Source organism: Mesoplodon mirus (genome assembly GCF_964341445.2).
Source record: "Mesoplodon mirus genome assembly, chromosome: 10".
Classification (NCBI taxonomy): domain Eukaryota; kingdom Metazoa; phylum Chordata; class Mammalia; order Artiodactyla; family Ziphiidae; genus Mesoplodon; species Mesoplodon mirus.
In genome coordinates, this window is record NC_138986.1 from 46477134 (window position 1) to 46491542 (window position 14409).

The window sequence follows — 14409 nt, forward strand, 5'->3', positions numbered from 1 at the left end:
ATGAATATGTGTGTGTATAAATAGAAGCAGCTTGTGCAGACCACGTATTAAGTTAATTTTCATGTCACCATAAATTCACTGACCGCATACTCACGTCGTCTCTAGCATTTTGTTAAATGTGTGGGATACAAAAATGAGTATGACCCTGTCCTGGACCTTGAGAATGTCAGAACAGAACAGAAGAGACAACTTTGCATACAAAGAGCAATAAAGCAGTGGAATGAATGTTTTACTAATTTAATGAACAGAGTGCTTAGTTAGCTGATAGGATGGAATTATACATTCAGAGGAAGGATAGACAATGGAGGAAGGTGCTGATGATGTGTGAGATAGCCTTGAACTTTGAATAGAATTTTGCCCTTTGGAGAAAGGAGGGGAAGGTGATTTCATAAGGGAGTTAGCAGGAAAATGGAGTTGTGAAAGTGCATGCTACCTTGAAGGAATGGTTATTTAAATGATAGGAGAATAGGGTAATGGAAATAAAAGGGAAATTAAGATGCCTGAGTACCTAATGCCAGATAGGGAGATACAGTGGTGAGAAAGGTAGTCTTAGGCATCAAGTTGTCTAGCTGTGAATCTTGCCTATTCCATTTACTGGCTGTGTGCTTTTGTGCAAGTGACTTAATCTCTCTGAGCCTCGCTTTCTTTTTCTGATAGTAACTGCAGTGAAGATTCGTTGAAATAATATACTTCATAATGACTGGTATATACTAGATATTTAGTGAGGGATATTTATTATTATTGATATTTCGTGCTTGGCCTGGAGATAGTATTAACAGCTAGAAGTTACTGAGCTTACTACATAATAGACACTGTGCTAAATATACATCATTTCATTTCATCTTCACAGTAGCCTTTTGACATGGTTGCTATTGTTATCCCATCTTATACTTGAGGAAACATCTTAGGAAGGTCACAGAGACAAACAGGACTGCACCTGGGTTTGCCCGACTCTGGAGACTAGCCATCGTGTCTCCTCAGGAGGAGGATGTAAACTAGAATGAGAGTCTGGGGCTCAGATGGTCAAGCGCTGCAGTGATTAGATAAAGAGTTTGAATTTTCTTCCCTCAACAGTAGAAAGTAGTGAAATATTTTTCTTGTAAAACTGAGTGTCATTAATGCATTCATTCATTTAACAGCTACATATTGAACTCAGTAAAATATGCATAGCTCTGTTTTGCTTTATGAATACAAAGTTCTCTTACTTGCTATAGTCTGATGTTCTTGCATCCTGACTTGTCTTTTAGTAATCTTTGCACCCCAAGCTACTATATGCCCTTCCCTGTGCTAAACATTGGGAAGAAAGTGGTGAGCAAAAGATGTGGTCTCTGTTCTCATGGAATGGACAGCTTAGTTGAGGGTGGGGGCGGGTTGGTATCTAATAAGTACACGTGATAAATTTGTCACTGTGACAAATGTTACAGTGGTGAGGTCCATCGTGATGTCAAAGCAGATAAGAGGAAAATTGAACCAAGATATGGAGGCCAGAAATGTTTTCCTTGAGGAAAAGAGGCTTGAACAAAGAGCTGAAAGATGAATAGTGGTTAACTGGGTGAAGGATGGAAAGGGATAGGAACAGCATGTGCAAAGACCCTGTGAGGAGAGGAAACACTGTAAATACAAGAAGCAAAGAGGGGACTGAAGTGTCTGGAGGAAACAGATCTAAAGCAGCACAGTCCAATAAAAATATAATGAGAGCCAGGTATGTAATGTAAATTTTCTAGTGGTCACATTAAAAAAAGTAAAAAGAAGCAGGTGAAATTAATTTTATTAAAGTATTTTATTTAACCCAAAACATTATCATTACAAAATATAGTCAACATAAAAATTATTAATTTGATATTTTACCATTTTTTCCCTTGCATTATTTGAAAACCAGTGTGCATTTTAAATTTGTGGCACATCTAAATTTAGATGCTAGATTTTCATTGGGAGTACTTGATCTGTATTTAAATTTCATAAGATTTATAGTTGCAAAAAATAACTGCACATATTGAGTTCTTTCAAACATACTTAAAAGTTTTTCAATAATTGAATCAAGTATCTGTTTTTAAATTTAAATTAATTAAAATTGAATAAAATTAAGAACTTAGTTCCTCGGTTGCATTAGTTACATTTCAAATGCTCAATAATCACAAGAGAGACTGGTGGCTACTCAGTGGGTCAGTGAGAAATGGGAGAGTAAGACCGTGGCCAGATCATACAGGCCTTCTAAACTTCATTCAGATTTTTGTATTTCTTCCAAGATCAGTGGAACATGACTAAGGCATGCTAAGCACAGCGTGACATTAGGAGATCTGAGTTTTGAAAAGATCACTCTGCAGTGTGGAGAATGACTTGGGGCTGAGCTGGAGGCAAGGAGAAGAGGTTGACCAATGAAAATGCCATTGCCATATTTTAGGCCAAAGATAATCGTAATTTGGACAAGGGTTTTGTTGACAGAAGATAGAAGTTCATGAATTCAAGAGATATTTAAGGGACAGAATCCACAGGAGTTGATAATGGAATTGAAAAAGAGTAAGACATTGAAAGAGGATCAAGGTTGTTATCTACTGCTGTTTTACCACTGGGTCAAGAATTTAGATAGGGCTCAGTGGGGATGGCTTATCACAATGGTTCCATCGTCTTTGGAATCTCAGCTGGGGAAAATCAAATGACCAGAAGTAGTGAATGGAACCATCTGGAGGTTCCTCTTTCTCCTCTCTGGAGCCTGGACTGGGATGACTCAATGATTTAGGATCAGCTACAACTGTCTACGAGAATGACTACACCTGTCTTCTATATATAAAGCTTGGGCTTCCTCATATTATGGCAGCCTTGAAGTTGCTGGAATTCTTACATGGTAGTTTTCCATGAGCATTGTATCAAATGAGGTGGAAGCTGCGTGACCTTTTATTATTTAGTCTTGGAAATCACATGCCTTTGGTTCCACTATACTCTATTAGTTGAAGTAGTCACAGGCTTACACAGATTCAAAGAGAGGGAACAGAAGCCCTGTCACTCAATGGGAAGAATTTCAAAGAATTCGTGTCCATGTTATAAAACCACTTAAATGCAATTTGGAACATTCTCATTTTACAGTGCCTTTGAGTCAACTAAGAGAGACGGTTGGATATCCGTCTCTTAGAGGAGAAGTCTAGGATGGGAATATAAGTGTACAAATCGTCTGTATTGATGTGGTAATTAAAGTATAGATGAGAACCCCTCAGAAGGGCATCTGCGTTGAGTACAGTGCCTTGAGCATTTTCGGCCAGTTACTGTTCTGGAAAGGGACAGTATCTTAAATATCTTAAATAAATTTTCACCTATTATACCTAGAGTAAATAAAAATTTATACTGAATTTCTTTCACACAACATTATAGACTCGAGAGCTGTAAATATTGTCACAAATCTGACAAAATTTTGTTGTCAGCTTTGGGAAGATAGCTAGGTGCTGTGGGTTTGATTCTGGATGCGACCAACACAGACTGCTAAAATAGAACAGAATTTTTAGATATGACAGAAATATGCTGTCCATATCTATATTCTGTTCTATCTGAAAATTTTTAATGTAATATTTAATATTTTATGTAAAATAAAAAATGTAAAAAGTTTTTGTGTAATAAAAAATTTCAACAGTTTAAAAAGGGACTCAAAGTTTAGTTACTTAAGATACAACACACACTACACACAAATCCAATATTGTGGGATAAAAATATTTTATCTCAACATAAATATAAATATACTTTTAATGTACATTTCTATTTGACACTTTGTATGTGTATAGTTATTTATCTGATGAATTTAAAATATCTGCCATGAATTCCTAGAAACATAAGTTGATATGATCTCATATTAGACTAACAAGAATTTAAAGAAGACTCTAGAAATATAACTATTTCTAGTATACTTCAAGAATCTTTTAAAAACTTGTTACACCAATGTTGCAGTTGTTCAGTCAGGGACGAAAATGAGTCCAATACACGTGATGTATGCGTTAAAGCACAGTGGTAGAGGGCTGTTGCTCGCTCAGGCAAAACAGCAAAGCCCTCAGTCCACTATGGCGTATTTATTTAAGTTTTATCTAATACAAAAAGGTTCTTTTTAGCACAGGCTGTGTCGTCCTTGAACATGTAAGCAGTGCACCTCCTTATTTTCTTATGTTCCCAATTATACCAAGGACATGCGTGGATCAGTGCCCAGAGCAATCAGTACTGCTTGCAGTCCTGAAACATTCTCACGCACCCAGCTTGTTAGGTGAGCCGACTCTTGGGTTACGTCTTTTCCCATGTCCTCAGTTACCCTGCTACACACCAATATAAAATATTGTTTAATGAAGTGAAACTACAGTGTTTTCTGTTTGATTGTTGAGATAAATCCTTCAAATCCTCATTGCCTTTGTGACTCCTGAGCCCTTAGGTGGCACTTCATCTGAGCCAATCACAACATTTGTTTTCATGATCTGTACTTAGAGCTGCTACTGGATCAATACCAGTCCCAAATGAATGAGCACAATGGTCACAATGATTGGGTCATGTGTTCTACAGTATTTTCGCTTTAAATTCACATTCCTGCCAAAACCTGGAAGGGAAGTCATAGAAATGCAAAATGACAATTTATTTTTCTGGTAAGACTGGCTTCTGTCACAACAAAAAGCACAGTTCAGTTTAGTGAAAGAAATATTAATTATACACTGAACAAAGTAGTCAAATATGTTACTTCATGAGATAAAGATCAACCATATGATTGATTTTCAACTGTTTTCTTTGATATGCAGACTCAGTTTCCCTTTATTTTTCAGTCCCTGTGAAAAGAGAGCATTTTTTGTCTGACTTGGTAAGAGGAGATATCCTAAGATGAAGAGCCAGAAAAGCACAGATTAATGAAGCTATGTTGGGCACTACTTCTATCTCTATTTCCTTCCTTCCTTCCTCCTTTCCCCCTCCCTCCCTCCCTCCTCCTTCCTCCTTTCCCCCTCCCTCCCTCCCTCCCCCCTTCCTCCTTCCCCCCTCTCTCCCTCCCTCCCTCCCCCTTCCTCCTTTCCCCCTCCCTCCTTCCCTCCCCCCTTCCTTCTTCCTTCTCTCCCTCCTTCCCCTCCCTCCATCCCTCCTTCCTTCCTTCCTTCTCATTTTCCTTCTGCTGTTTTCTTTTACAGTTAACTTCATCGCTTTCACCTATTTTCTCTCTACTATCCTGTTTCTTTTTTCTCTTCGGTCTGCCTCCACATCCTTTGAACTTGTTCACTGAATCTCACTATTGATAATAGATTTGACTGTAGCTGATGACTTTTCTGCTAGAGGTGCTGACTCCTAAATAATGCACAGTGTAACAGAAGATCATTTCCTCTTAGCATTAGTGATCAAAGCAAGGGAGAAACAGGTGAAATCTGGCATTGATTTGCTTTAAAACAATAATTTGATTTTTTCAGTGGTGGCTTGCTCTTTGGGGAATTTTATGGGACCTGTATGCAGCCTTTCTGAAATATGAATAATGTATTGATTTCTCTCAGAAAGAAACAATCTTCTGGACCTGTAGTGTTGTCTTTAGTTATTTTTATTTTAATGTGATCAACATATATACCACATAAAATTTGACATAAGTATACTGTGCTTACGATTCCTATACAGCCAAAAACTAATCTACAAATTAAATACAAAATAATAGATAAACACATGAACTTCAAATTTTAGTGTAGAAATATGGTCCTTTGCATCCATTTTTGTCTTTATTACTATTCATTGACTTTAGTCAAACAGATTCAGAATATGTCTGGTAGCATTACAATAGTATATAAAGAGATAGTAATAAATTCAAGTTCAGGATAATCTGGCATTCATCAGAAAGCAGTACTCTAATGTCGTTTTAATGTGGGGTTGATTCTTAAGTCTATAAAGCTGTCTTCATTTGAAGAAAATATTATCATGCAATGTTATTAAAAGTTGTATTAAATGGGTATGTAATCCAATTATTTCTGGAATCGGAAACTGCAAAATAGTATCTGAAGTTGGTTTCAACTCTTCAGATGATAAGAAAAATATTATACTTTCAGCAAAGCACATCATTGGACTGTTGATAAACATCACTAAATATTAGAAATAGATCCTCTATTGTTTTCGACTAGGAACATTCAAATCCTCATGAAGCTATTTTTGGCATTTAGCCTTCACTTGGCTTGAACATTTTACTTTAGGATTAAGCCAGTTTTCTTTTCTTTTTAGTCTAAAAGGATAAAGGTAGTATATTGAACTAACAGAATATGTCATTTTTGCCACGTAGAACCAAAGGCTTGGTTTATTAAAAACATTAAGAAATTAAATTATTTTATCATGGAAATATCTGTCATATGTAAATTATTCGTGTAGAAGAGACATTTTATATTTATTTCTAGTAAAATGATTTAGTATAAGAACAATAACTTAGATCAGACTTGCTTTGCTCCCAGATATGTTCACCAAAAATTAAATGTGTCCATGATCATTTGTCACATACATGCTTATAAATAAGTACAGAAATGTGTACACCAAAATCTTGTGGTAAAACTTGATAATAAATGGTGATTCAGATAAATGATAATAAACAGTTTTTAAAATAAACTTTTAATTTGAGCATAGTTTTAGATTTACAGAAGAATTGATACAATAGGACAGAGAGTTCCCATACATCCCACACCCAGTTTCCCCTATTATTAATAATCTATATTAGTATGGCACATTTGTCCAATTAATGAACCAGTACTGATATTATTATTAATTGAATCCTTGGTTTATTCAGATTTGTCTTAGTTTCACCTGATGCTGTTTTTTGTTGTTGTTGTTGTTGTTCTAGCATCCAATCCAGGATAGTGCATTACATTTTTTGTTTGTTTGTTTGTTTGCGGTACGTGAGCCTCTCACTGCTGTGGCCTCTCCCGTTGCAGAGCACAGGCTCCGGACGCGCAGGCCCAGCGGCCATGGCTCACGGGCCCAGCCGCTCCGCGGCATGTGGGATCTTCCCAGACTGGGGCACGAACCCGTGTCCCCTGCATCAGCAGGCGGACCCTCAACCACTGCGCCACCAGGGAAGCCCCTGCATTACATTTTGTTGTCATGTCTCACTAGGCTCCTTTTGGTTGTAGCTGCTTCAAAGACTTTCCTTGTTTTTGATGACCTTGAGAGTTTTGAAGAGTACTGATCACGTATTATGTATTGTAGGATGTCACTCTATTGGAATTTGTCTGATGTTTTTCTCATGATTAGACTGGGATTATGAGTTTTGGTGAGGAAGATCACAAAAAAGTAAAGTGCCATTCCCATCACATCATATCAAGGGTAGGTACTCTCAAGATGCCTTATCACTGCCGAATGTTAAACTTGATCATTTCACTGAGGTCATGTTTGTCATACTTTTCCACTGTACAGTTACTTTTTTTTTTTTTCTTTTTCTTTTTTTTTTTTTTTTTTGCATTACGCGGGCCTCTCACTGTTGTGGCCTCTCCCGTTGCGGAGCACAGGCTCTGGACGCGCAGGCCCAGCGGCCATGGCTCACGGGCCCAGCCGCTCCGCGGCATGTGGGATCCTCCCGGACAGGGGCACGAACCTGCGTCCCCTGCATCGGCAGGCAGACTCTCAACCACTGCGCCACCAGGGAAGCCCCTGTACAGTTACTTTTATCCTCCATTTATATGTCACTCTTTGGAAGGAAGTCACTGTGTGCAGCCCATACTCAAGGAGTAGGGAGTTACACTCCATCTCCATGAACATAAATTATTTGGAATTCTTCTGTACAGATTTGTTTCTTCTCTTCTATTTATTTATTTATTCAACCATTTATTTATCTTAGTATGGACTCATGGATATTCATTTTATACTTTGGCTTATAATCCAATAACCCTTTGTGTTTTTGCTCAAATTGTTCCAGCATTGACCAATGTGAGCTCTTTCAGTTGTTTCTTGTATCCCTTTGACATGCTCCCACCTTTGAGTTTGTTTGTTTTAGCACATTTTCTTACTTTCTGGCACTACTGATGCTCCAGGCTGGTCTTGTGTATTTCCTGCCCCAGTCCTAGAATTAGCCATTTCTCCAAGGAGCCTGGAGCTCCTTTTATTTGAGAATGGTATTAAAAATCACTCTCTGGGCCCTAGATGTTCTCATTATTACTTGAGTGCCATTGCTTCTGGGCCTTCTTAGCTGACAGAGAAGGAAATACATGTGTCTATGTTAATCTGTACATGTACATATTTAAAAGCATGGAATGAATTTTTCCCTAGAGCCTCCAGAAGGAATGCAGTGCTGATGATACTTTAATTGTCGCCCCATAAGGTCCATTTTGGACTTCTGACCTCCAAAAGTGTCAAAGAATAAATCTGTGTTAAGTCACTACATTTGTGATAATTTATTATAACAATAGTTGGAAACAAATATAGCCAAAGACAAATGATGTTGACCATTTTTTCATAAGTTTATTCACCTTTATATCTTTGGTGAGATGTCTGTTCAGATCATTTCCCATTTATTAAATTAGATTGTTTGTCTTCTTATTGTTGAATTTTAAGAGTTTGTGTTTTTGGATACAAGTCCTTCATCAGATATCTTATTTGTAAATATTTTCCTCTAGTCTGTGGCTTGTATATTCATTACACTAATATCTTTTGTAGAACAATTTTAATATTAATAAAGTCTAAGTTTTTCTTTCATAGATTATGCTTTTGGTGTTGTAGCTAAAACTCGTAAACAAATTTAAAAATTATATAGATTTTCTCCTATGTTTTCTTCTAGAAATCGTATAGTTTTGCATTCTACATTTAGTACTATGATCCTTTTTTTTTTTCGGTACGCGGGCCTCTCACTGTTGTGGCCTCTCCCGTTGCGGAGCACAGGTTCCGGATGCGCAGGCTCAGCGGCCATGGCTCACGGGCCCAGCCGCTCCGCGGCATGTGGGATCTTCCCAGACCAGGGCACGAACCCGTGTCCCCTGCATCAGCAGGTGGACTCTCAGCCACTGCGCCACCAGGGAAGCCCACTATGATCCATTTTGAGTTAATTACTGTGAAAGGTTTGCACCCAGGTTCATTTTCTTGCATATTGGCCAAACTTTACCAAACTTTAGTCAGGCTCCTCTGAGCTTTCTTCTTGACTAGACTTTAACCTTACCCAAATTGTGGTTAATATCATTCTCCAAAAGAAAAAAACAGTTTTGTTTTTATTTATTCATTTTTTTATCCAATTTGTATAATTTTTATTTCTTTTTATTTTCTTATTGCACTTACTAGGACTTCCAATACTATTTTGAGTAGGAGTAGTTCCACATTCCCGATCCTAGGGGGAAAGCATCCAGTCTATCACCATTAAATATGTTGTTGCTTGTATGATTTTTTTGGTAGATGTTCTTGATCAAGTTGAGTAAGGTCCCCTTATTCCTAATTTGCTGAAAATTTTTATCATGAATTGGTATTAGATTTTGTCAGTTTTTTTTATGCATCAGTGGATATAAGCATATGAGTTTTCTTCTTTAGCTGGTTGATATGTAGATTATATTGATTGAATTTGGAATGTTGAACCCTCTTTTCATACCTGGAATAAATCCCACTTGGTCATGGTGTATGAATCCTTTTATACATTGTTGGATTAAACTTGTAACATTTTCTGAAGGACATTTGTGTTTATGTCCATGAGAGATATTGGTCTGTAGCTTTTCTTTCTTGTAAGGTCTTTATCTGACTTTGGTATTGGTGTAATGCTGGTTCTCATAAAATGAGTTGTGAGTTAGTAAGTGGTCTCTCTATTTCTACTTTTTCTTCACAGTAGAACAGTGGAGAACTGCTCTGACCCAGACCTTCCATGTGGGAGTAATCAGCTTCCTCATATGAGAAAGACTGTGTTACTCATACCTGAACGCAACCCATCAATGTATTTTCAGTTATGTTTGACTATATGTAGTTAAAACTGTGTGGAAGATGATTAACTATTGATTCAATTTGTTTAGGCTATATTACCTATTTTTCCTTGTGTGAGTTTTGGTAGTTTGTGTTGTTCAAGGAATTGATCCATTTCACCCAAGTTATGGAATTTGTGGGTATAAGTGTAGTGTTCCTTTCTTATCCTTTTAGTGTCCATGGGTGATGACACATCTTTCATTTCTAACCTTGGTAATCTGTGTCTTCTCTTTTTTTGACATGGTTAGCCAGACTACAGCTATTCAGGCTGTTTCTCTTTGCGTGCATTATAGTAGCTTGTTTGTTTTTAGGACTTATGCCCTTTCATCTAAATTGTCAAATTTATGTACATAGAGTTCTTTGCAGTTTTTTCTTGTTATTCTTCTTGATGTCTACAGGGTCTGAGTGAATACCTTCCTGTTTCATTTCATATGCTAGTAATCTGTGACTTCTCCCTTTTTACTTTGTTCATTGTGCTAGCATTTATCACTCTTCTTGACCATGTGAAAGAACCAGCTTTTATTTTTGTTTGTATCTCTTGTTTTCCAGTTTTCAATTTTCTCAGTTTCTGCTCTAATTTTTATTAGTTCTTTCCTTCTACTTGTTTTTGTCTTAAATACCTCTTCTTTCTTTAGTTGCCTAAGGTAGAATGTAGGTTATGGATTTTATATCTTTCTTATTTTTTAATGTATATATTTAATGCTATAAATTTCTTTCTAAACACTGCATTCACTGTACTCACAAACTTTGCTAAGTTGTATTTTCATTTTCATTGAATTTAAAATATTTTTAATGTTAGGATATGGATTTTTTAAAATATTAAAACTATAGTACAGCAATAAAAATTTCTTGTAGAAATACTTTTGGATTCTGAGAATACCCAAGGGTTTGCACTCTCACATTTGATACCCTAGTAATCACCAATGACACTTTCTCATGATCCATACAGCAATCTGCTTGACTAGCAAGTTGGAAGTTGGACAACTATGTTTAGAAGGATATAGCACCGTGATTTCTGTAGTGAGACCAGAGAATCAGGACCATGTGCTGATACTTAGTCTCAGAAAAATTTACCATTCAAAAGGAAACCTTTGGACAAAATGTCAGTGAGGTGCAATCAGTCATTTTGTGCCAGAGAGCTTCCATATGAGGGCACACCATGAGAAATGATGATAGTCAGACTTGGGACTCTTTCCAAGACAATTACCAGCTAGGTGATTTGGGCCCTTTCTAGTATAGTAGGAAAGCTGAGGAAGTAGAGTGCTGCTTCTTTCTGATAATGAATAGTAAAGACTTAGTTGTCCCTCACTTTGCCACAGCCATGAAACTCTACTCTGATAACCGTGTAAGGTTTTTCTTTGGGGCTGATCTATTCACACCTTTCATCTGACTTTGTTTCTTCACATATGTTTTATATTTTATGGGTCTTTATTCTGTATTCTTATTGAGTTTAAAAATATTTATTCCATGTATTCATGATAAGCCTCTAAAAATAATTTTTTAACAAAGTAAGTAGGAAGGAAGGAAAACTTAGATGAAAGATAAAATATTTTTTTAAATACCTTGCCAATCTCAGTTTCCTATTTGTAAAATGGGGAAAAATAACACCTGTCCCCCTACTCTGTTGTGAAGCTTAAGTGTGTTAACATGTAAAAGCTTAGCATAGTTTCTGGGACATAGTAAATGTTAAGGGATTGTTAATTCTTCTCTCTTTCAATCACTCTCTCTCTCTCTGTCTCTGTCTCTCTGTCTGTCTTTCAATCAATCTTTCTCTCATGTTAGGTACAGCCTATGTGCAAAGATAATTAGTTTTAATTCATATTTTCCAAGTCCTCTAATTATCCTCACAATTTTCCCCATCCATATCCTATGTTCCCTCTGTACCCTAGTAAGAAATAGACTACATGTTGTAACATGAATAGACACATATTTATCTAGAACTTACCATATTTCTAATCCTGCACAAGGGCCTCTGATACATACATGAAATAAATGACTTTCTCCTTCCTGAAACTACAATCTTGTTGGATTGACAAGACTATTACTAATAAAATAATTAGTGAGCAACATAAGTCAATATGTTACTAAGTCCTGAGTGGTTAAATAATTACCATAAATGCCATCAAAACTTCATGTGAAATTGCCCACAGTGTTCCTTTTCCTTTGGGGAGTTTAGAAATAGTCTGTTCAATAGATTTGCCAAGAGCATCTCATCAATTGCTTTTATTGGAAGGGACAGAAAACTAGTGGAGACTAAAATATCCATGTAATTAATAATCACAAGATAGCTCAGGTCACTGACCCTGCAAATTATTTTTTTAATGCATAGACACATCAATTCCTCTGATTTTGTCTCCTTGGATGATTTTTGGAATGTGATCGCTATTGGAGTGGAAAGGAATAATTTTTGACTGAGTTCCAGAAAGAGATGTCCCTACCTTGTTCTGTGTATATGTGTGTGCACCCTTGCATGTGCACACACATATATATATCAATACATATACAAAAGTACAAAGGGGAAGTAAGATCCACTGCTTTGTGCTCAACATAATGCTTAACTGTTGATTGAATTTAAATGAATACCAATGTCATTCACCAAAAACCCCTTAAATCTTTTCCTTCATATCACAAGCTGTTAAACTAACACCTGGTACTTCCCTGAGGCAAAAAGAAGCCTGAGGAAGGCAGTCCTTGGGTAGAAACTCAGAATGGGGCTGACTGCACATGGGTGGAAAGCTTGCAATGACCTACATGGGAACGCCATGCTGGTGGTCTTCTTCTCAAGTGGACAAGCCTAACAGCCTCCTACTAGCTGCTTTAATGTTTCTCCAACTGAAGTCATTTTTGTACCACTTCTATGGTTTTTGCCATGTCCATGTACCACTTGTGTCATTATTCATTTGACGTATCCTTTTATTTATGTCATAAAATACTTAATACTTTTATTAGCAGCAGGAGTAGCAGTATTACAGGGCATTTTGTGTTACTTCTGCAAATGTAAAAGCAGTATCTCATGGCCTGCATTGAAGAACCTCATTTTTAAAAGATTTTCCCCCAAAATGTTTGGGTAAAAATAACCAAAATAAGATAAATAAAAAATGCACCTAAAGTTTGTTCATGTTCCACTAAGACACACATGTCACATTCTGGGAAGTGTGGACATACATAATAAGGTCCACATGAACAAAGTACACAAAGCCTCAGTGATCTGGCCCTGATTTCTCTCCAGATTCGTCTCTTTCTGAATCATGCTTCACATCCCATTGCTTAGCTTGCTTGAATAATTCATATTTCCCCAAGTCACCCTGTTTTAGAGGTGTGGCTCACAGCTATTCTTAGGTGCCAAAAAACCTTTCACTCCTTTGTTTACCTAGAAAATATCTTCACACCTTTCAGACCTAGAGCTGCATCTCATCTCTCTGAACCCTAAGGTGAATTTATTTCTTTTTCTCTGTCTCTCCCTTTAACACTTCAATGACCTTCCTTGTTAAGGGAGCTCTCTTCCTCTACCAGATTACAAGTGCTTTTTGATGACTTCTAGGCACTCAGTGATTATAGAATGAAAAAATGAAGGCCGAGTAAGTGATTGAGTGCGTGGGGTAATCTCTGTGGTACCCCTTAAATTTCTCCATACTTGCTCAAGCCTGAAATTATGCAAATGGAGATACAATTCCTTGCTTTAAGCATCTGTGTTTGCTGTTAAAGTTTAATACCCCTAGGATTGGAATCATTCAGTCATGTTAAAGTGTTTGCAGATTCATGTGAAGGTTCTGCATACCTCTCCAGAGAGTAGGTTTTCAGAGGAGGGGATTAGGAGAGAAGTAGGAATATGAACACTGAGGGGAAGACGGCACCAAAAAGACATGAAAAATTGTGGAAAGAGACTGTGGATTCTGAGAGTTTACCTGTAGACCACCACACTGGTAATTTCAATTAGAGCAGGCTAGAGCAATACAGAGAAGCTTAGGTCATGGGGAAGGTGTTACCTCCACTCCTACCCTACAAGCTCAATCCTGACTCCAGGGTAGAAGTGGCTATGGCGATAGAGGATATTCCATGGGAAGAACACACTGTTTGGGCTAATAGGAAGCAGAGTGATACTTATCCTAAGGAGACACAGTTCCTGATATTCTGAGCAATAACCAAAACTATATTCATTGAAGTTGATCTGAGAGGCAAAGGTGAGGTCCTATGGGATTGCAAAGCTGTTCATTGTTTTTTAGATATGCATAGTTACAAGCTTCTGTGTAGGAGGAAGTGAATAGGAAAGGAAAATATTCTATTGGAAAATCTAAAAATAATTTCATAATATCACAGCTGAAGATTGTACAGGTCCATGAAATTGAAATACCGTTATAGCAAATAGACTGTGTACCCCTTCACATGCTTTTTTTTCATCTCAGGCAGAAGGAATTAATTCTGGTCTTCAGCTGAGAGTTGGAAGGTGTAACACTTCCAATTTAGAACGAACTCTTAGGTCTGTTTGCCACGTGTTTTTTTTAATAGTCATTTAATTTT